Below are 20,490 nucleotides of genomic sequence, written 5' to 3' on the forward strand. Positions count from 1 at the left end.
TCGCAGCACACCTTGGTGTCGCTAGGACGCCAAGGTGGACCCCGATGATGAAGCATGTCACCACTAGGTGGTGAGTGAGGGGTTTCTATCAAAAGGATGAATTTCCTCCTTTTTGCCAAGAACCGGTCCTCCAGATACGTCTGTTCTTCAGATTCATAGTGGATACTCCTCTTTTTGTTTTTGATATATTTCCTCCCAGGGGAATAGGAGAAGTCTCTAGTTCACTTTTGGGTGAACGAACTCCCTTACTCTCTTCTTTGTTTGGAATATTAATAAATGATCCCTTTCCAAGGATATATATAAATATATCTATAGAGATGAGATATTATGACATTACTACTGGCTAAAGGGGGACTGCCAGTCCATGAGTGTTATTTGTCTGCTCAAGCTTTTTTTTTGCAACTTATTGGTACCTGCCTTAGCCACTGATACCACATTTGTTCAGACACACCTGGAGCAGGACCAGCTACTCCACACCTCCCATTCTGGCTTCCACAGCAGTCACAGCACCAAAACTGCTCTGATCACAGAAGCAGACGACATCCAAACCCTCCTTGAATGAGGAGAAACAGCAGCTTTGATCTTCCTCGACCTTTCGGCAGCCTTCAGCACCTTATCCCACCACATATTGATAAAAAACTCCACCACATCAGCATCCAAGGGGACGCACTCATATGGATCACCTCAGTCCTCACAGGAAGAACCCAGAGGATCCACCTCCCACCTCCCACCTTTCACCTCTGAACCCAAGGAGATCACCTGGGGTGTCCCCCAGGGCTCATCCCTTAGCCCCATGCTCTTCAACACATAAATGACCAACATCATCAGATCACATGGTCCCAACATAACTTCCTATGCAGATGGAGCCCAACTCATCCTCTCGCTCAACGATGACACCACCACCAGAACCAACTTTCACCGATGCATGAAAAATGTCGCCGACTGGATGAAAAACAACTGTCCGTAGCTGAACACAGACAAGATGGAAGGACTGATCTTTGTCAACAGCAGCAACACGAGGAACGATTCCTAGTGAGAATTAGACGTAGGACCTGCACCCACTCCCTTCATCCACGCCAGAAACCTCAGAATCATCATTGACAACAAGCTCACCATGAAATCACAGATTGATGCCATCTCCTCCACATACTTCCTCACTGTACGCATGCTACGTAAGACCTTCAAGTGGTCACCCCTACACACGAGATGCACCATGACACAAGCCCTCATCACCATATGACTGGCCTATGGCAATGCCCTCTACTTAGGAATCACCACACGCCCCGTACTGAAACTTCAGGCCATACAGAATACCCCAACCAGACTCATCCTCGGCCTTACCAAACAAACCCACATCACACCCCATCTCAGAAAACTCCACTGGCTCTCTGTACAGAAGAGATGCCAATTTAAGCTGCTGACTCACACACACAAGTCTCTATAAACCAAGGACCTGCCTAGATTAACCACCGCCTGAACTTCCGCCAACTGTCGAGAAGACTACTCTCCGCCTCCCTTTCACTTGCCCATACTCCTCGCATCTACCAAAGCAGAAGTGGAGGATGCTCCTTCTCCCACATCACAGCAAAGACCTGAAACAGCTTCCCCTTGTACCCTCGGACCATCACCTCACTTCCAGAATTCCGAATGGCCATCAAGACCTGGCTGTCGAATAAGCCTCCGGGACCTACAGACACCTGAATAACCTTTAACCAAACTTCTTATTCTTTAATTCTCAAGGGGGTGGGTTTTACAAATATAGGTTGATGGTTAGTGAGTGCCCAAATGACTGCATATCTGTGGTGAATCTGTGGGAAGAGGACCTGGCCAATTTGTGAGATGTTTGTTAATTATATGATTGTTGTGCTCATTTGAAAACAATCTCCCTGAATTATATACACAACTTAACACACATAAAGTTCCTACACAGACTGTCCTACCCTCTTGCCAATCAGCATAGAAACAGACATTACTAGGTCCCATGAATGTAACCCTTGTCACCAGCTGCAGGCTCATTTTTCCACCTAGCATGGGAATGTCGGTTGATTGCTAACTATTGCAGGGCAGTATTGGCCCCACGCAACAATCCCAAATTGTTGGGTGGGAGGTTCCATTAACTCTGGACATTGCAGTGTTGGGGTATGTTGCCAAAAATTCTAAATCTATACATCATCTAGTGACAATACTCATGTTGCTGGCAAAAAGGGATAGCCCACCACTGGATGAAGGGGCACTTCCTACACAGGAAAACTGGCTCAGGAGTGCTGTTGTCTGTAATACTAAAGCTGGATTTTTTCCAACTGTTCCGCCCGTTGTGTCTAGACCTAAAGATATACGGGTACCATTGATACAGTATTTAGTGCAACTGCCAAATAATACATCTGATACTCTTTTGGCATCTGATACGGATCTCTAGATTAGCTTATCTCTTGCATCCTTGCTGCAACAAGAGCTTGATACCTGCTGCAGTCAGAGGCAGTATTAAACAATCAGGTTTGTAACTGGACTCATTCATGATATTGGTTGATGAATTAGGATTTAGAGATGGACAAAAGAGTTTAGAAAGTGAAACCGGGCCATCCCTCTCCTAAACCACTCTGACATGTTTAGGAAAAGGTAGACATTATTTTTGGCTTTGCCCATAAAGTAAAGCTCCCTGACTTTTTAATTTGCCTGCTTGTATCTGCGAATAAGATGCCTGATCTCGGAGTACCCCTGCTACATAATGAAGGCCCAACAGCAGGTTTTTCTGGGGCCTGCAAAATCTGCTCTCTTGTTTGTTCTACATGGATAGGGGTCACAAACCCAAACAGGGAGAGGCTGCACTGCTGGACCACTTAGTGTGATTCGGGTGCTGTCACTGCAGATGTGGTGAGAAATCTATCTCGCCTACTTCCCTCTCATACAGCGGATACCTCTTTTGCACCTGCGCAGCAGTCCACATCATATTTAAAGGCGCCAAGTGTAAACATCATACATGCCAACATTTTAGAAGAGGAAAGTGGGAGACTTAAAAAAATATGTACCTCCCCCATTGACATTTATTGAAGCAGAAGCAATTTCACGCGGGAAACAGTTAAAATAAAGCCATTTTTGGCCTGAATCGGATCTATTGGTATTTATGAAACATATTGGGCTATCTTCTTCTATACACACTACTGCTATAGACAGTGTCCCAGAAATGGTTGCCCTGCAATCTTGGATTGGGCCAAAGTATTGATACTGGAGCAATGCACACTTGACAGCTGCTGCCTCTTCTGGTTGTAAACTGGGGAAAGGCCACATGCAGAACTTGGCTAACATCTATTGGTGGCTTTAAAGATTCACACCCTTACAAATAGACATTTCAGCAAAGGGGAAAGAGGTCAGAATGCATGTGTAGGCCCTTGGAAAGGAATTGTGCTGATCTACATCTCCTTTTGCAAGAGACAAACCTAAAGCTTCCAGAAAGGATTTAGCTGACCCTCTGCACTGATGTCATATGACCCTTGATCGACTCCATGTCAACGCACAAAACATCCACACAGGTGTCCTTCTCTGAATCAGAATATGCTTTATACGATTTAAGAAATATTAAACCATAAAAGCACAGTACATTACAAGGAAAAATACATTAAGACAATTTGTATAAAAATAAAAGTCACAAGCAGTTTAAGAGAAAGAGGGGCCATCCATTGTCTCCCTATAACTGACCACCCCTTTCAAGTATTTAGCTATGTGATCAGTTAAAATGTCATCATTTAAAAGTTGTAACTTTATAAAAGCAGGACGACATTGTCTCAGGCCAAACTCTTTTAAAATGGGCAAAAGGTGGCTACCTGACTATGGTTACCCCAGATTTTTTTGCCTGTGTTTAGCTGTTTTTTTTACTTAGTTGACCTGGTTCCCTGCTAATCAGGGCCCCAGGCCATCTGCTCTCTCTGTAAAATGGATTCCATATACCCTAGGTACATACCACAATTGGAAATGGACTCCTTGTCAGCCCCTGTATAATGCACTATAGGTGCCCAGGGCATAGGGGCCACCAAGGCCTACCAGGGGCTGCAGCATATCTTTTGCCACCCCTGGCTGGTTCTTAAATTGACACAACTGGCTGATCACTCAGCTGGGGTAAGGTGGTGTAATCACCCCTTGCTTAGGTATAGTATACCTATATCTAAACCTATATCTGGACACATATTAACCTGTGAGCCACTCCTATGGAAGGCCTCATCAATCCTGGAGGCAGAGTGCGTGGTTTCATGTGAGATAGAGCTCTAGCATGAGCTGAGCCTGTCTGCAGCTGTCGGGAACAACTCCCTAAGCTGTTTCAGGATAATGCCATACCATATACTCTTAAGTGCCTTATAATCCTCGCGGTTATATAGCAACTTTGGTTTGGCTTTATCAAAACATGTCGTGTAAGGTGTCATACGATTTGGAATACCATCCCCTCGCCAGTTCTGGCGACGGGGATGGCATTCCACCCCTCTAGAGGGGTAAGACATGTTCCTTTACTAAATGCGGTTAATTTCTCCAAAGACCTCAAGATCCACAAAATGGATGCCTCTGCCACAGACAAATGTCTGGACCCCTGCAGTTGACCGAAACTCAGCAGATGGGGCCTGGACAAAGGGTTTCCTGTCACAGGAGGGTGTCACCACCCTCCAGACAGGAGATAGTGTATTGTAGCAGGGAGGTTTGAAAGAAACCAGACACTGCCTGGGGCGCACAAGGCTGCCCCTTGCATAATCCGGCCAAACCGGTTCTGGGGCACTCCAGCCCTCGTGCCAGGGCGGCCTGGATCAAAGGAAGGGGGTGTATCCACCCACTTCCTGGGTCCCACCCATAGGAGGGGACCTAGCAGGTAATCACGCCCCCCAGATTGGAATAAGAGTGGGAGCAGTGCCAATGCACATCAGATTTCCTGGAAGAAACATTTGAAACGCAATTCTGGACCCTTCGCCCTCCATCTCATCGTGGAAGCCCGAAGAATCTCCCTTGTGGTCAAGGAGTGACCACCCTGCAGCAGCAGGCACCATCCAGCCCTCGACGTCTACTTAGTTGCAGTTCCCGCCGGAACTCGAGCGACTGAGATCGACGAGATCAAGCTTGCCTGCCTTCCAACAGCCCGATCCACAGTCCCTGCAGAGCTGAGACCCGTGGAGGCGACCGGAAGCGTGGGGCACGCCATCTTGAATTGACCATGAGACGCTGACCGTGCAGCCCACGAGTGACCCTCGAAGCTGTGCACCGGGGTTTGAGAAGCCCCCACCCTGAGCTGCTCCTGAGCCGAAGTTCAGCCCTCCACACTCGACGAGTGCTGCGTGGGGCCCTTTGGCACTATTTGGCTCAACGCGTTGGCCCGGTCACTTGCCAGCTGGCTAGTGGTCCCTGTGCCGACGAACTACCTAAGAAGACTCGTGAATCTGGTTGCTCCAGATCCACACCAGCTCCCCTGAAAAGGAGCCCCGACTCTGACCTTCCTGGTCCGAGTGAGAAGCAATCTTCCGATCCCGCGTGGATTGCTCTTACCAAGGCTTGTTTGCTCCAAACTTGAAGCCGACTGCACCGACGGTGAGAGCCTGCGTAGGACAGATCGTGACCTGCTCCTGGACGTCGCAGATGCCCCAGAGCCCACGTGACAGCGGAGAGAAGCTCCTCGACGACCACCTGATTGCGCCCGACATTGCCTGGTTCCGTCCTGGTTCCACCCTGGTCACTGCTGAGTGACCCAGACTCTGTCCCCTCTGCTTTCAGGTACTCTACAACTTGAGTCCACCCTTGGACTCCACCGGACACTTCGTCTTCACCCTGCCTGCAGCCCTTTCAGCTCCAAGCACCAAGAGCCTGCGTGTCAAAACCCGACGCCACTTCGACCCTGTGCACCCACTTCCTGTGGGTGAGGTAACTTTGCTCCGCCGGTGTTCCCACACTGGTGCACACCTCTAGGGTCTGTGTGTTAAGTTTTGTTCCTCTAGGTTCAGCGGAAGTGTCCTTAAACTTTAACTCTATGACTTTTACGCACCATTGGTTAACATTGGTGCATGCGTGCGCTTTCCGCACATCTCCCGAATCCCGAGGGCCATTCCCGACTTCAGCATTGCTTGTCCTGACTGCTCCCAGCGATTCCCTAGGCCCTAGGCCTAACCACTGTTCGAGTGGTCTCTCTTATACCACTTGTTTAGTATATGGTTTGAGTGGCCACCCGCCCTCATCCATAATTGTGCAACTTGTATGTTTAACCAGTGCTTTTGATTTAACGCTTGTGCCCCTTTATTCATAAAGAATACTGGGGATTGTTTTTAGTAATAAACACATATATTTTTATAATATATACTTGTGTGGTGTCCTTTCATTTGGTATTACAGGATTGTATGTGGTAAAACAGCTCGCTTAACACGACCTCTTAAGTTAAGCCTTTAGGCTGCTTAGTCCATGCTACCCCTAGGATAGCTTGTCTAATAAGGTTGACTTACAACCAGACACCATAAGGGATTGTTTGGTCAGGTAGTAGGTGGTTCCAGAATTGGAAACATCCCCTACCAGGCCAACTTCTCACATTGGTGAGCAGCGGTGCGGATTTGAGCTTGCTGTTGTTTTACCATTGCAATCTTTATATCAAATTGAAAGATCACATCAAGTACCTCTAGGTACATATAAATCAAAAGCTTAGCATATTAAGTTCTACTGAACTTAGTAGTTGTAGGTTGAAGGGATTAGCACACCCTGACTACAACTAACTAGCAAGGTACAGTAGGAAAATACTTAGTGTAGGTAAGTGCACCACTTACACCTCACTAGTAACCATGTCTGACACAGGAAAAGCCTCAGGGTCTGCTCCTGTGACAGTTGACCCTACCCAGGCAACTTTTGGATATGACAAACTAACCCGCAGAGACTTGATTGCCTTGTGCAAAGCAAGAGGGTTAAAAAGGGGCAGAAGCCCCACCTGCCTAATCCTGGTAGAAATCCTAGAACAGGATGACTTAGAAAAGGCAAAGGCAGCTTCCCTAGACACAGGAAGTGGAGGGAACCCCCCTGAAACTGATCCCCCTCAGGAGGAGGAGGATGATGATGACTTAGATGAGGACTCAGATGTTGAGGACTTAGGAGTTCAGGATCAGGGTAGCCAGGTTCCAGTTGCCAGGCTTAGCCAGGCCAACTTGGACCTACTGGGGAATGGAGAGGGCCAGCACCTCCCCAGAACCCAACATGTTATTCTCCCAGGCAACAGAAGAGTGAGATCTCCCTCAGGGGACTCTCATGTTTCTAGTGCCTCCAGAGAATCACAGAGAGGCATGAATGCTTCTCAAAAGCTAGAACATAGGGCCAGAATGAGGGCTGTCAAACTCCAGATAGAGAGGGAGGAGGTAGCCTTGGCTCAAGCTAAACTTGCCTTGGCAAGAGAGCAGAAATTGTGTGGCTTAGATGCCACTGGTGGCAGCAATATTCCTAAAGAGAAACCCAGGTCCTATGATAGTAGAAACCTGACAAAGATTGTGCCCCCCTTCAAAGAAGGGGATGACATCCACAAATGGATGACTGCTCTTGAGAGAGCCTGCATGGTACAGCAGGTTCCTGAGGAACAGTGGGCAGCAATCTTATGGTACTCCTTTTCAGAGAAAGGGAGAGATAAGCTCCTCACTGTTAGACATGAGGATGCAAACAATTACAAAGTCCTGAAGAGTGTTCTGATAGATGGGTTTGGCTTAACCACTGAACAGTACAGGTTGAAGTTCAGAGACACCCAGAAGACACAGACTCAGGACTGGACTGATTTTGTTGATTGTGCAACTAAGGCTCTGGAGGGTTGGCTACATGGCAGCAAAGTACATGACTTTACAGGATTGTATAATTTGATTATGAGGGAGCAGATCCTAAGTAATTGTCAGAACCAGCTCTTACACCAGCACCTGGTGGACTCTGATCTGACCTCTCCCCAAGAATTGGGAAAGAAGGCAGACAAGTGGGTCAGAACCAGGATTAGGCCTAAGAATCAGGACAGTAACCAGAAGAAGGAGTCTACCAAGCCTCAAGATAAGGGTGGGGATAAAAATAAAGAAAAGACTTCCCCAGGGCCCCAAAACTCCAAGAATGGGGGTGGGTCCCAAGACACTTCTTCAACTGCGAAAAAGCCTTATTGTTATGCCTGTAAACAGGTGGGGCATTACAAAACAGACAACTGTTGTCCCAAGAATAACAATAAAGAAAATATACCTCCAAAGCCAGCTTCAACACCTCCTGTTACTGTCAGCAGTAATCCCCCAGGAAGTGGAAGCACACCCAGGAATCTGGGTGGGTTTACTGTTGGAGCTCAGGTGGACCCTGGCCTATCCAGGTCCCCATCACCCAATGATCTTGTTTATGAGACTGGCATGGGGTTTGCCAACTTCTCTGCTTGCCCAAATACTTTGAGCAAGTATAGACAAGAACCCATCATCAATGGTTTGAAAGTTGAAGCTTTTAGAGACACAGGGGCTAGCATCACCATGGTGGCTGATGGCATAGTCCCCTCTAAGCAACTTTTACCTGGTGCCACATACCAGGTTACAAACATTGATGGAATCCAAACAAATCATCCCATGGCAGTAGTAAGTCTCAGCTGGGGAGGTGTCATTGGCCCAAAGAGAGTGGCAGTGTCACCAAACTTGCCTGTAGACTGCCTACTTGGTAATGATTTGGAGATCTCAGCCTGGGCTGAGGTTGAACAGGAAACCCATTCTAGAATGGTAAATTCCAATGGAAAGGTTAGTGGGGCTGTAATGGCTACAGCCCCAATGCAAGATGTCCTTCCTGAAAAGGTTGGTAGGGCTGAGAAACTCTCTGCCCCATCTTTAGCAAAAGCTCTTCCTGAACAGAATAGCAAAGCTGTTATGGTAACAGCAGAAACCCAAACTGAGTCTCCTCCTGAAAAGGTTGGTGGGGCTGTGATGGCCACAGCCCAAACTCAAACTGATATGTGTGTTGTGAAGCCTGAAATGATGGATAACTCCACACAAACTGAGAGCATGGAGGAGGAAGAGAAATCTCCCCCTCACCAGACTTTAGGACAGGATCAGCCTCCTCAGGGAACTGATCTTACCCCTGATGAAGGAACTGCCCCAGAGGTTGTTAGGCCTGGCCTGACAGAGCCTCTGATGGCGGTGGACCCTTCTCAGGTGGGACCCAGTCTGGAGCAGGTAACCTGCCCCTCTCTCCCTTGCCTTAGCCAGCCCAGGGCTGCAGAGGACAAGAAGGACAGTGAGACCCAGAGGGACCCCTGTCAAATAAAGCACCCCCATCAACAGATTAGGTGCACCAAAACTAGTAGCCCTAGTAAGGTGAAAACTTTAAATACTCCTGAGGGAGCCCCCTTAAAAACAGTTAGGGACCTCCCACAGATGGATTCTGTTGGGCACAGCCAAACCTGGGACCCAAGGGGCCCAAACCTGAACTGTCCCTCCAGCAAGCCAAACAGAGGGACCCAGCCTCCAGCTTTAGGTAGCCAGAGGTTGACCCTGAGAGCACAGTGCAACTCAGTTAAAGAAAGAAAGGCACACATGGTGGAAGATAATTGGAGGAAGCCAAGCCCTAACTTAGTAGAGCCTCACTTCAATACTCCATATCCAAACCAGCCTTTAACTTTGCATAAACACACCCAAGGTAGTAATTCCCTATGGTGGAGACCCTCTAATACCCAAAGGGTGAGGGACTGCTTAGTGGACCATGAGACAGGGGGTACCCATGCTAGTGCAGGTACTTCCTTATATGGCCACTCAGGCAATATAGGCTTACCTGGCCAAGGATAGCCTTATCTCCTTTCGTTTGGGGGGGGTTATGTAGGAAGGTGGCTACCTGACTATGGTTACCCCAGATTTTTTTGCCTGTGTTTAGCTGGTTTTTTGACTTAGTTGACCTGGTTCCCTGCTAATCAGGGCCCCAGGCCATCTGCTCTCTCTGTAAAATGGATTCCATATACCCTAGGTACATACCACAATTGGAAATGGACTCCTTGTCAGCCCCTGTATAATGCACTATAGGTGCCCAGGGCATAGGGGCCACCAAGGCCTACCAGGGGCTGCAGCATATCTTTTGCCACCCCTGGCTGGTTCTTAAATTGACACAACTGGCTGATCACTCAGCTGGGGTAAGGTGGTGTAATCACCCCTTGCTTAGGTATAGTATACCTATATCTAAACCTATATCTGGACACATATTAACCTGTGAGCCACTCCTATGGAAGGCCTCATCAATCCTGGAGGCAGAGTGCGTGGTTTCATGTGAGATGGAGCTCTAGCATGAGCTGAGCCTGTCTGCAGCTGTCGGGAACAACTCCCTAAGCTGTTTCAGGATAATGCCATACCATATACTCTTAAGTGCCTTATAATCCTCGCGGTTATATAGCAACTTTGGTTTGGCTTTATCAAAACATGTCGTGTAAGGTGTCATACGATTTGGAATACCATCCCCTCGCCAGTTCTGGCGACGGGGATGGCATTCCACCCCTCTAGAGGGGTAAGACATGTTCCTTTACTAAATGCGGTTAATTTCTCCAAAGACCTCAAGATCCACAAAATTGATGCCTCTGCCACAGACAAATGTCTGGACCCCTGCAGTTGACCGAAACTCAGCAGATGGGGCCTGGACAAAGGGTTTCCTGTCACAGGAGGGTGTCACCACCCTCCAGACAGGAGATAGTGTATTGTAGCAGGGAGGTTTGAAAGAAACCAGACACTGCCTGGGGCGCACAAGGCTGCCCCTTGCATAATCCGGCCAAACCGGTTCTGGGGCACTCCAGCCCTCGTGCCAGGGCGGCCTGGATCAAAGGAAGGGGGTGTATCCACCCACTTCCTGGGTCCCACCCATAGGAGGGGACCTAGCAGGTAATCACGCCCCCCAGATTGGAATAAGAGTGGGAGCAGTGCCAATGCACATCAGATTTCCTGGAAGAAACATTTGAAACGCAATTCTGGACCCTTCGCCCTCCATCTCATCGTGGAAGCCCGAAGAATCTCCCTTGTGGTCAAGGAGTGACCACCCTGCAGCAGCAGGCACCATCCAGCCCTCGACGTCTACTTAGTTGCAGTTCCCGCCGGAACTCGAGCGACTGAGATCGACGAGATCAAGCTTGCCTGCCTTCCAACAGCCCGATCCACAGTCCCTGCAGAGCTGAGACCCGTGGAGGCGACCGGAAGCGTGGGGCACGCCATCTTGAATTGACCATGAGACGCTGACCGTGCAGCCCACGAGTGACCCTCGAAGCTGTGCACCGGGGTTTGAGAAGCCCCCACCCTGAGCTGCTCCTGAGCCGAAGTTCAGCCCTCCACACTCGACGAGTGCTGCGTGGGGCCCTTTGGCACTATTTGGCTCAACGCGTTGGCCCGGTCACTTGCCAGCTGGCTAGTGGTCCCTGTGCCGACGAACTACCTAAGAAGACTCGTGAATCTGGTTGCTCCAGATCCACACCAGCTCCCCTGAAAAGGAGCCCCGACTCTGACCTTCCTGGTCCGAGTGAGAAGCAATCTTCCGATCCCGCGTGGATTGCTCTTACCAAGGCTTGTTTGCTCCAAACTTAAAGCCGACTGCACCGACGGTGAGAGCCTGCGTGGGACAGATTGTGACCTGCTCCTGGACGTCGCAGATGCCCCAGAGCCCACGTGACAGCGGAGAGAAGCTCCTCGACGACCACCTGATTGCGCCCGACATTGCCTGGTTCCGTCCTGGTTCCACCCTGGTCACTGCTGAGTGACCCAGACTCTGTCCCCTCTGCTTTCAGGTATTCTACAACTTGAGTCCACCCTTGGACTCCACCGGACACTTCGTCTTCACCCTGCCTGCAGCCCTTTCAGCTCCAAGCACCAAGAGCCTGCGTGTCAAAACCCGACGCCACTTCGACCCTGTGCACCCACTTCCTGTGGGTGAGGTAACTTTGCTCCGCCGGTGTTCCCACACTGGTGCACACCTCTAGGGTCTGTGTGTTAAGTTTTGTTCCTCTAGGTTCAGCGGAAGTGTCCTTAAACTTTAACTCTATGACTTTTACGCACCATTGGTTAACATTGGTGCATGCGTGCGCTTTCCGCACATCTCCCGAATCCCGAGGGCCATTCCCGACTTCAGCATTGCTTGTCCTGACTGCTCCCAGCGATTCCCTAGGCCCTAGGCCTAACCACTGTTCGAGTGGTCTCTCTTATACCACTTGTTTAGTATATGGTTTGAGTGGCCACCCGCCCTCATCCATAATTGTGCAACTTGTATGTTTAACCAGTGCTTTTGATTTAACGCTTGTGCCCCTTTATTCATAAAGAATACTGGGGATTGTTTTTAGTAATAAACACATATATTTTTATAATATATACTTGTGTGGTGTCCTTTCATTTGGTATTACAGGATTGTATGTGGTAAAACAGCTCGCTTAACACGACCTCTTAAGTTAAGCCTTTAGGCTGCTTAGTCCATGCTACCCCTAGGATAGCTTGTCTAATAAGGTTGACTTACAACCAGACACCATAAGGGATTGTTTGGTCAGGTAGTAGGTGGTTCCAGAATTGGAAACATCCCCTACCAGGCCAACTTCTCACACTTCCAGAAAGGATTTAGCTGACCCTCTGCACTGATGTCATATGACCCTTGATCGACTCCATGTCAACGCACAAAACATCCACACAGGTGTCCTTCTCTGAATCAGAATATGCTTTATACGATTTAAGAAATATTAAACCATAAAAGCACAGTACATTACAAGGAAAAATACATTAAGACAATTTATATAAAAATAAAAGTCACAAGCAGTTTAAGGGAAAGAGGGGCCATCCATTGTCTCCCTATAACTGACCACCCCTTTCAAGTATTTAGCTATGTGATCAGTTAAAATGTCATCATTTAAAAGTTGTAACTTTATAAAAGCAGGACGACATTGTCTCAGGCCAAACTCTTTTAAAATGGGCAAAAGCCATTGTTGGACCTGCGATGGGCAAGCCCAGCACAAAGGGGGGTAGCTTGGCTCAAGTGTCAAGGCAGTGAAGGCTGTAGTGCTAAGCCGGCTCTGACCCAATAATAACCCCCTGCACAGTCACACTAAAAAGAAGGACACCACACGACTGCTGTAGAAAAATACGATTCATTTATGTAAAAGTTCTCTGCTTGTGAATAGGGATCAATTGGAAAGCACAGTTACATTTCACTTTTCACAAAACTCTGGGATTCAGGTTAAGAATAAATACAGGGAATAAATACGATACATAGGAATTCAGGAATACTGGTATTGCATAAATATTGAGATTAGCTCTGTTCAATAAATAGATTAAATAGCAGGCTCAACTGTCGCCATTACATGAATTAAATACCACTTGTACATAGCGCATTACTTTCTAGTTCATTTAGTCTTCAAAGCCACATTTCCATTTTAATAACGCTGCCACCAATTAGAGAAAGTCATGCAGTTGACTCTGGTAAGTAACTCACTTTTATTAAATGGTTGTTTACAGTACTTGTGGAGTTCTGAGGACTGCCTGCGGTCACACGGTGGGCGGGGACTCCATTTAGTTCACTCGGGAACTATGCGCGTATGACTGGAAAAACAAGGAAACCCAGTAAGTCCTTCATTCGGCCCTACGCGGCCACCGGGGAAGGATGTCCGCTGCCGGTGGGGGTTGACTCGAGCCTGCAGTGCTACTGCGGGCTCCTAGGCGGCTCAGTTCGAATTCGCTGGACGGACGAACGGCCGCACACAGGGATTCTTGCCTTCAGCGCTCACTTAACTCAATGTCTGACACAGTTCCACTTTAACGCGGCGCACCAACAGGGGAATCAGATTTCCTCACAACGGCTGGATCGATTAGCGATTCAGTCGGGCACAGTATTCTCCTACGCCAGCATCAGGGAATTCACGGGCTCCCGGGACCTGCCTCCAACTTCCTCACACGGGGGCTTGTGCCGCCCACGGCAACAGTTTCCCGGGTCTCGGAAAGGGCAGGGACGCCGATCCCGCCCAGTAAAGGCCGGCCTCTCCCCGCCCCGGCGCACCACCTCACCTTCTCACTTTGGGCACCAACCAGGAAGCGCGCAACGCCGGTGGGGCTCGGAGACGTCCGAGTTCCCCGCGCTTGGCGCTACACGTGAAGGGGGCACAGGATGAGGTCACGGTCACGGCGATCAGGCACACGCCTCGCGACAAGACTTCTTCCTCAGTCTGATGCCACCGGGGGGGGCGGGGAGGCACACAAACTCGGCCACTGTCTTCTGGGGCACAGAGGTGCTAGCTGGGCAGGCGCTGTAGGCGCAAGGGTTCAAAATTACGCCTGACTGGAACGCCAGTCAGTATCCACAATATTAACCCTTGCCACACTACTGCCTGTTCTCTCAGCCACCTCAAGGGTAAGCAGGGCAGGTGTCTTCTCTGGCGTCAAGTCAGGAATAGGGGTCACACCTCTTCAGCAGCTATCAGCATCTAGGTGTAGTAGTCTAATCAACTCCCCTCTCTCTTCAATAAAATGGCCTCCAGGGTCTGGGCTTGATATAGCCAGAGCCCTGAGGTACTGGCACCAGCCAGAAGGTTCTAGAACCTTCCCTGGCTGTGTCAATGGGTTGACACATTCTGAGGTGTCTTATGGTCACTCACAGCCACCGTACTGAGGCTCTGGAGCGGCCATTTTGTGTACCTGAAGAAATCTTAAGAATTCCTGTCAGGAAAGCGCGCCAACCACAAAGGGCGCCAAAACCTCAGAAGGTCAGGGTTCAAGGAGGCTCTAATGGGAGTCATTCTCATGAGGAAAATATGTGTCCACCATTTTAAGGTTAAATACACACAGGTTGCCAACCTCAGTTTTAATGGCCACAGGTTTCTCCAGGCGCCTTGTACATAGGTGCCAGAAACCTTGTGAGCAACTGGGTGTCAAGGAACACCTAGCCCCATGAAACAACACACAAAAAGGTCCTGGTAGACAAATGAAAAGCGACAAATTTTGGGAGGTACGGGGGAACAAAAGAAATTATAGTGGTGAGGGGACTCTCAGAAGCAGACGGGTCCAACACGCGTCCCCCCCAGCTGAAAGTGGGGAGAGCTACCCAACCCCTTGGGAGTTCTCAACACTAAGGCGGAAATACCTGGAGAGACCGTCTGCATTGGCGTGGTCAACTCCGGGCCGATGTTCCACCCGAAAGTCCATTCCCTGTAGGGAGATAGACCACCTCAACAGTTTGGGGTTTTCCCCCTTCATCTGCATGAGCCAGTGAAGGGGTCGGTGGTCCGTCTGAACAAGGAAGTGCGAACCAAACAGGTATGGTCGCAGCTTCTTCAGTGCCCAGACCACCACAAAGGCTTCCCGCTCAATGGTACTCCACCTCTGTTCCCGGGGAAGCAGTCTCCGTGACAGAAAGACCACGGGTTGATCCAGACCCTCTTCATTGAGTTGCGATAGCACCGCCCCAATGCCAATATCTGATGCATCTGTCTGGACAATGAACTCTTTCGAAAAATCTGGAGCCTTCAGGACTGGAGCTTTACACAATGCTTGTTTCAGAGTGTCGAAGGCTCGCTGGCAAGCCTCCGTCCAGATGACTCTCCTGGGTTGCTTTTTGGCCGTGAGTTCTGTAAGGGGTGCCACGATAGTGCCATACCCCTTCACGAACCGTCTGTAGTAACCTGTGAGGCCCAGGAAGGCTCGGACCTCAGTCTGGGTCTTGGGGGGTTTCCAGGCCATGATTGCCTCAATCTTCGCCTGAAGGGGCTGCACCGTTCCCCGGCCCACCAAGTGACCTAAGTACACTACCGACCCCTGTCCAATCTGACATTTGCTGGCCTTGATCGTCAAGCCAGCCCGTTCCAGGGCCTGGAGAACGGCTTGCAAGTGCTGCAAGTGATCTTCCCAACTGCTACTGAAGACAGCTATGTCATCCAAGTAAGCAGCAGAGAATGACTCCATCCCGGTGAGGATCGTGTTCACCAGCCGCTGGAAAGTGGCAGGAGCGTTCTTGAGCCCGAAAGGCATAACGCAGAACTGGAAGTGTCCATCAGGTGTGGAGAAGGCTGACCTTTCCTTGGCTCCATCAGTCATGGGAATCTGCCAGTACCCTGCAGTGAGGTCAATGGTACTGAGATATTGGGCAGCTCCCAACCGGTCAATCAATTTATCCGCCCGAGGGATCGGATGAGCATCGGTTTTCGTTATCGAATTGAGTCCTCGGTAATCCACACAGAATCGTAATTCTGGTGTGGTGCCAGGTGGGGCAGCTTTGGGTACCAAAACCACCGGGCTGGACCAAGGGCTGCTTGAAGGTTCAATGACTCCTAGCTCCAGCATCTTAGCTACCTCGCTTCGGATACTGGCCTTCACCTTGTCAGACAGCCGAAAAGACTTTGACTTCACAAGTGTGCTGGCTCCGGTGTCCACGTCGTGGGTACACAGATGGGTCTTACCCGGGACAAGGGATAACAGCGGAGCGAATGTCCCCAGGACCTGGTGACATTCCCCCTGCTGCTCAGGAGTCAGGGATGGTGAGAGTTTTACTCCCTCCACTGACCCATCCTTTTCTTGAGACGCAAAGAGGTCGGGGAGAGGCTCAGTGTCCTCTTCCTCCGATCCGTCAGTCACCATCATCAGCATGACTTCGGGCCTCTCATAGTGGGGCTTGAGGCGATTGGCATGTAACACCCAATGTGGATGCCGAGGGGTCCTTACGTCCACCAGATAGGTAGACTTGCCCATCTTCTCCAATACCTCATAGGGGCCTGTCCAACGGTCCTGGAGAGCACTCAGCTCCCCCGGCTCCATCACCCACACCTTCTGTCCAGGCTCCAACTCCACTGGGTGAGCATTGTGGTCATACCACGCTTTCATGGCTGCTTGACTGGCTTCCAAGTTGTCAGAAGCTTGCTTCCACAACTTAGCCATTTGGCTCCGGAAGGCCAGCATTTAGCTCACCACATCCTGGGGAACTTTCCGGGGAGTCTTTTCCCAGGAGTCTCTCACCAGGCTGAGAGGTCCACGTACAGGGTGCCCGTACAAAAGCTCGAAGGGGCTGAAGCCCACTCCCTTCTGTGGCACTTCCCTGTAGGAAAAGAGCAAACAGGGTAGGAGGACGTCCCATTTCCTCCGCAGGCTTTCGGGTAGACTTCTGATCATACCCTTTAAGGTTTGGTTGAACCTCTCCACGAGGCCATTGGCCTGTGGGTGATAAGGAGTGGTGAACCGGTAGGTCACTCCACACTCCTTCCACATTGCCCGCATATACGCTGACATGAAGTTGGTCCCCCTGTCAGACACAACTTCTTTGGGGAATCCCACTCGGGTAAAGATCCCCATCAGGGCCTTCGCCACTACCGGTGCAGTAATGGTTCTCAGATGAACTGCCTCTGGATACCTTGTGGCGTGATCCACCAGTACCAGGATAAACCTGTGACCGGATGATGTCGGTGGATCTAGGGGCCCAGCAATGTCGATGCCCACCCTTTCAAAGGGGGTGCCAACGACGGGAAGTGGTTCCAGGGGAGCCTTCAGCTTCATCCCTGTTTTCCCACTGGCTTGGCATGACACGCACGACCGACAGTATGTGTCGGACGCCACCCTCATTCGAGGCCAATAAAAGTGGGGGACAAGCCGGGCAAAGGTCTTGTCCTGACCCAAGTGTCCTGCCAAGGGAATCTCATGAGCCAACTCTAATAGGAAGGCTCGGTAACACTGTGGGACTACCAGGGCCCGTGACAGTCCGTGCACTGGCGCCCTGGGTTCACTGTAGAGGAGACCTTCCTCCCAGTAAACACGATAGTTCCCAGACTCGTTACCTGCTGCCTGGGCTTCAGCCTGTTGCCTTAGACCCTCGAGGGTGGGACATTCCCTCTGTCCCTTGCTTAGTTCCTCCCTGGACGGTCCTCCCTCTACTCGCCACTCAGCGGGGATAGGTAGGTCCTCCATCAGAACCATGTCCTCCTCCGCGGACTCCGGGTCCACCTCCACAGGTGGCCTATCCGTCTCACGGGGCACGGACATCCAGGCAGGCTCCTCCTGTCCTCGAGATGCTCCCTCATCAGCAGCTGGGCGGGCCATTGTTCCAGGCTCCAACCCATGCGACTTCTCCTCCCGAGCAGCCGCAGACCTGGTACTCACACAGGCCCAATCAGGTGTACCCAGCATCTCAGAATGAGTCCGGTATTCCGCCTCCTTCCAAGCATTGTGCTCCATATCATTGCTCAGACATGAGTCCCTTTCTCACTGCTCCATCAGGATTCAAGCAAGCCGGGCCGAAGAGGCTGAAATGCCAGAAACCGGTCCCCGGTAGCTTGTCTCCTTTCTGGTGAAGAATTGGCTTGGTAGTTTGGTCTGCCCTGTTCCCATGATGCACTGGGCCAGGGACAGACTAATTTGCATATAGCCAGGTTCTGAGCTGGGATGGGGCAGTGAGATAAATAACGGTGATGGATCAAGCCCTGATCTTTGGACTGGGTAAGAGTGGTCTGCTTAATTCAGACACTCTGTTCATCACCACCCCCTTTTCTGAATCGTTTTTGGCCACTATAGGTGTGGCAGGGTATACTCAGACATGAGTCCCTTTCTCACTGCTCCATCAGGATTCAAGCAAGCCGGGCCGAAGAGGCTGAAATGCCAGAAACCGGTCCCCGGTAGCTTGTCTCCTTTCTGGTGAAGAATTGGCTTGGTAGTTTGGTCTGCCCTGTTCCCATGATGCACTGGGCCAGGGACAGACTAATTTGCATATAGCCAGGTTCTGAGCTGGGATGGGGCAGTGAGATAAATAACGGTGATGGATCAAGCCCTGATCTTTGGACTGGGTAAGAGTGGTCTGCTTAATTCAGACACTCTGTTCATCACCACCCCCTTTTCTGAATCGTTTTTGGCCACTATAGGTGTGGCAGGGTATACTCAGACATGAGTCCCTTTCTCACTGCTCCATCAGGATTCAAGCAAGCCGGGCTGAAGAGGCTGAAATGCCAGAAACCGGTCCCCGGTAGCTTGTCTCCTTTCTGGTGAAGAATTGGCTTGGTAGTTTGGTCTGCCCTGTTCCCATGATGCACTGGGCCAGGGACAGACTAATTTGCATAAAGCCAGGTTCTGAGCTGGGATGGGGCAGTGAGATAAATAACGGTGATGGATCAAGCCCTGATCTTTGGACTGGGTAAGAGTGGTCTGCTTAATTCAGACACTCTGTTCATCACCACCCCCTTTTCTGAATCGTTTTTGGCCACTATAGGTGTGGCAGGGTATACTCAGACATGAGTCCCTTTCTCACTGCTCCATCAGGATTCAAGCAAGCCGGGCCGAAGAGGCTGAAATGCCAGAAACCGGTCCCCGGTAGCTTGTCTCCTTTCTGGTGAAGAATTGGCTTGGTAGTTTGGTCTGCCCTGTTCCCATGATGCACTGGGCCAGGGACAGACTAATTTGCATATAGCCAGGTTCTGAGCTGGGATGGGGCAGTGAGATAAATAACGGTGATGGATCAAGCCCTGATCTTTGGACTGGGTAAGAGTGGTCTGCTTAATTCAGACACTCTGTTCATCACCACCCCCTTTTCTGAATCGTTTTTGGCCACTATAGGTGTGGCAGGGTATACTCAGACATGAGTCCCTTTCTCACTGCTCCATCAGGATTCAAGCAAGCCGGGCCGAAGAGGCTGAAATGCCAGAAACCGGTCCCCGGTAGCTTGTCTCCTTTCTGGTGAAGAATTGGCTTGGTAGTTTGGTCTGCCCTGTTCCCATGATGCACTGGGCCAGGGACAGACTAATTTGCATATAGCCAGGTTCTGAGCTGGGATGGGGCAGTGAGATAAATAACGGTGATGGATCAAGCCCTGATCTTTGGACTGGGTAAGAGTGGTCTGCTTAATTCAGACACTCTGTTCATCACCACCCCCTTTTCTGAATCGTTTTTGGCCACTATAGGTGTGGCAGGGTATACTCAGACATGAGTCCCTTTCTCACTGCTCCATCAGGATTCAAGCAAGCCGGGCCGAAGAGGCTGAAATGCCAGAAACCGGTCCCCGGTAGCTTGTCTCCTTTCTGGTGAAGAATTGGCTTGGTAGTTTGGTCTGCCCTGTTCCCATGATGCACTGGGCCAGGGACAGACTAATTTGCATATAGCCAGGTTCTGAGCTGGGATGGGGCAGTGAGATAAATAACGGTGATGGATCAAGCCCTGATCTTTGGACTGGGTAAGAGTGGTCTGCTTAATTCAGACACTCTGTTCATCACCACCCCCTTTTCTGAATCGTTTTTGGCCACTATAGGTGTGGCAGGGTATACTCAGACATGAGTCCCTTTCTCACTGCTCCATCAGGATTCAAGCAAGCCGGGCCGAAGAGGCTGAAATGCCAGAAACCGGTCCCCGGTAGCTTGTCTCCTTTCTGGTGAAGAATTGGCTTGGTAGTTTGGTCTGCCCTGTTCCCATGATGCACTGGGCCAGGGACAGACTAATTTGCATATAGCCAGGTTCTGAGCTGGGATGGGGCAGTGAGATAAATAACGGTGATGGATCAAGCCCTGATCTTTGGACTGGGTAAGAGTGGTCTGCTTAATTCAGACAC

General features: G+C 50.2%; 1 protein-coding gene across 1 annotated transcript in view; it reads left to right on the forward strand.

Moving 5' to 3' along the window:
- Nucleotides 1–20,490, forward strand: part of SLC6A20 (solute carrier family 6 member 20) — a 436,355-nt gene that overhangs the window by 9,510 nt on the left and 406,355 nt on the right. The gene's annotated exons all lie outside the window — the stretch shown is intronic.

Source organism: Lissotriton helveticus, chromosome 4_1 (assembly GCF_964261635.1).
Source record: "Lissotriton helveticus chromosome 4_1, aLisHel1.1, whole genome shotgun sequence".
NCBI lineage: Eukaryota > Metazoa > Chordata > Amphibia > Caudata > Salamandridae > Lissotriton > Lissotriton helveticus.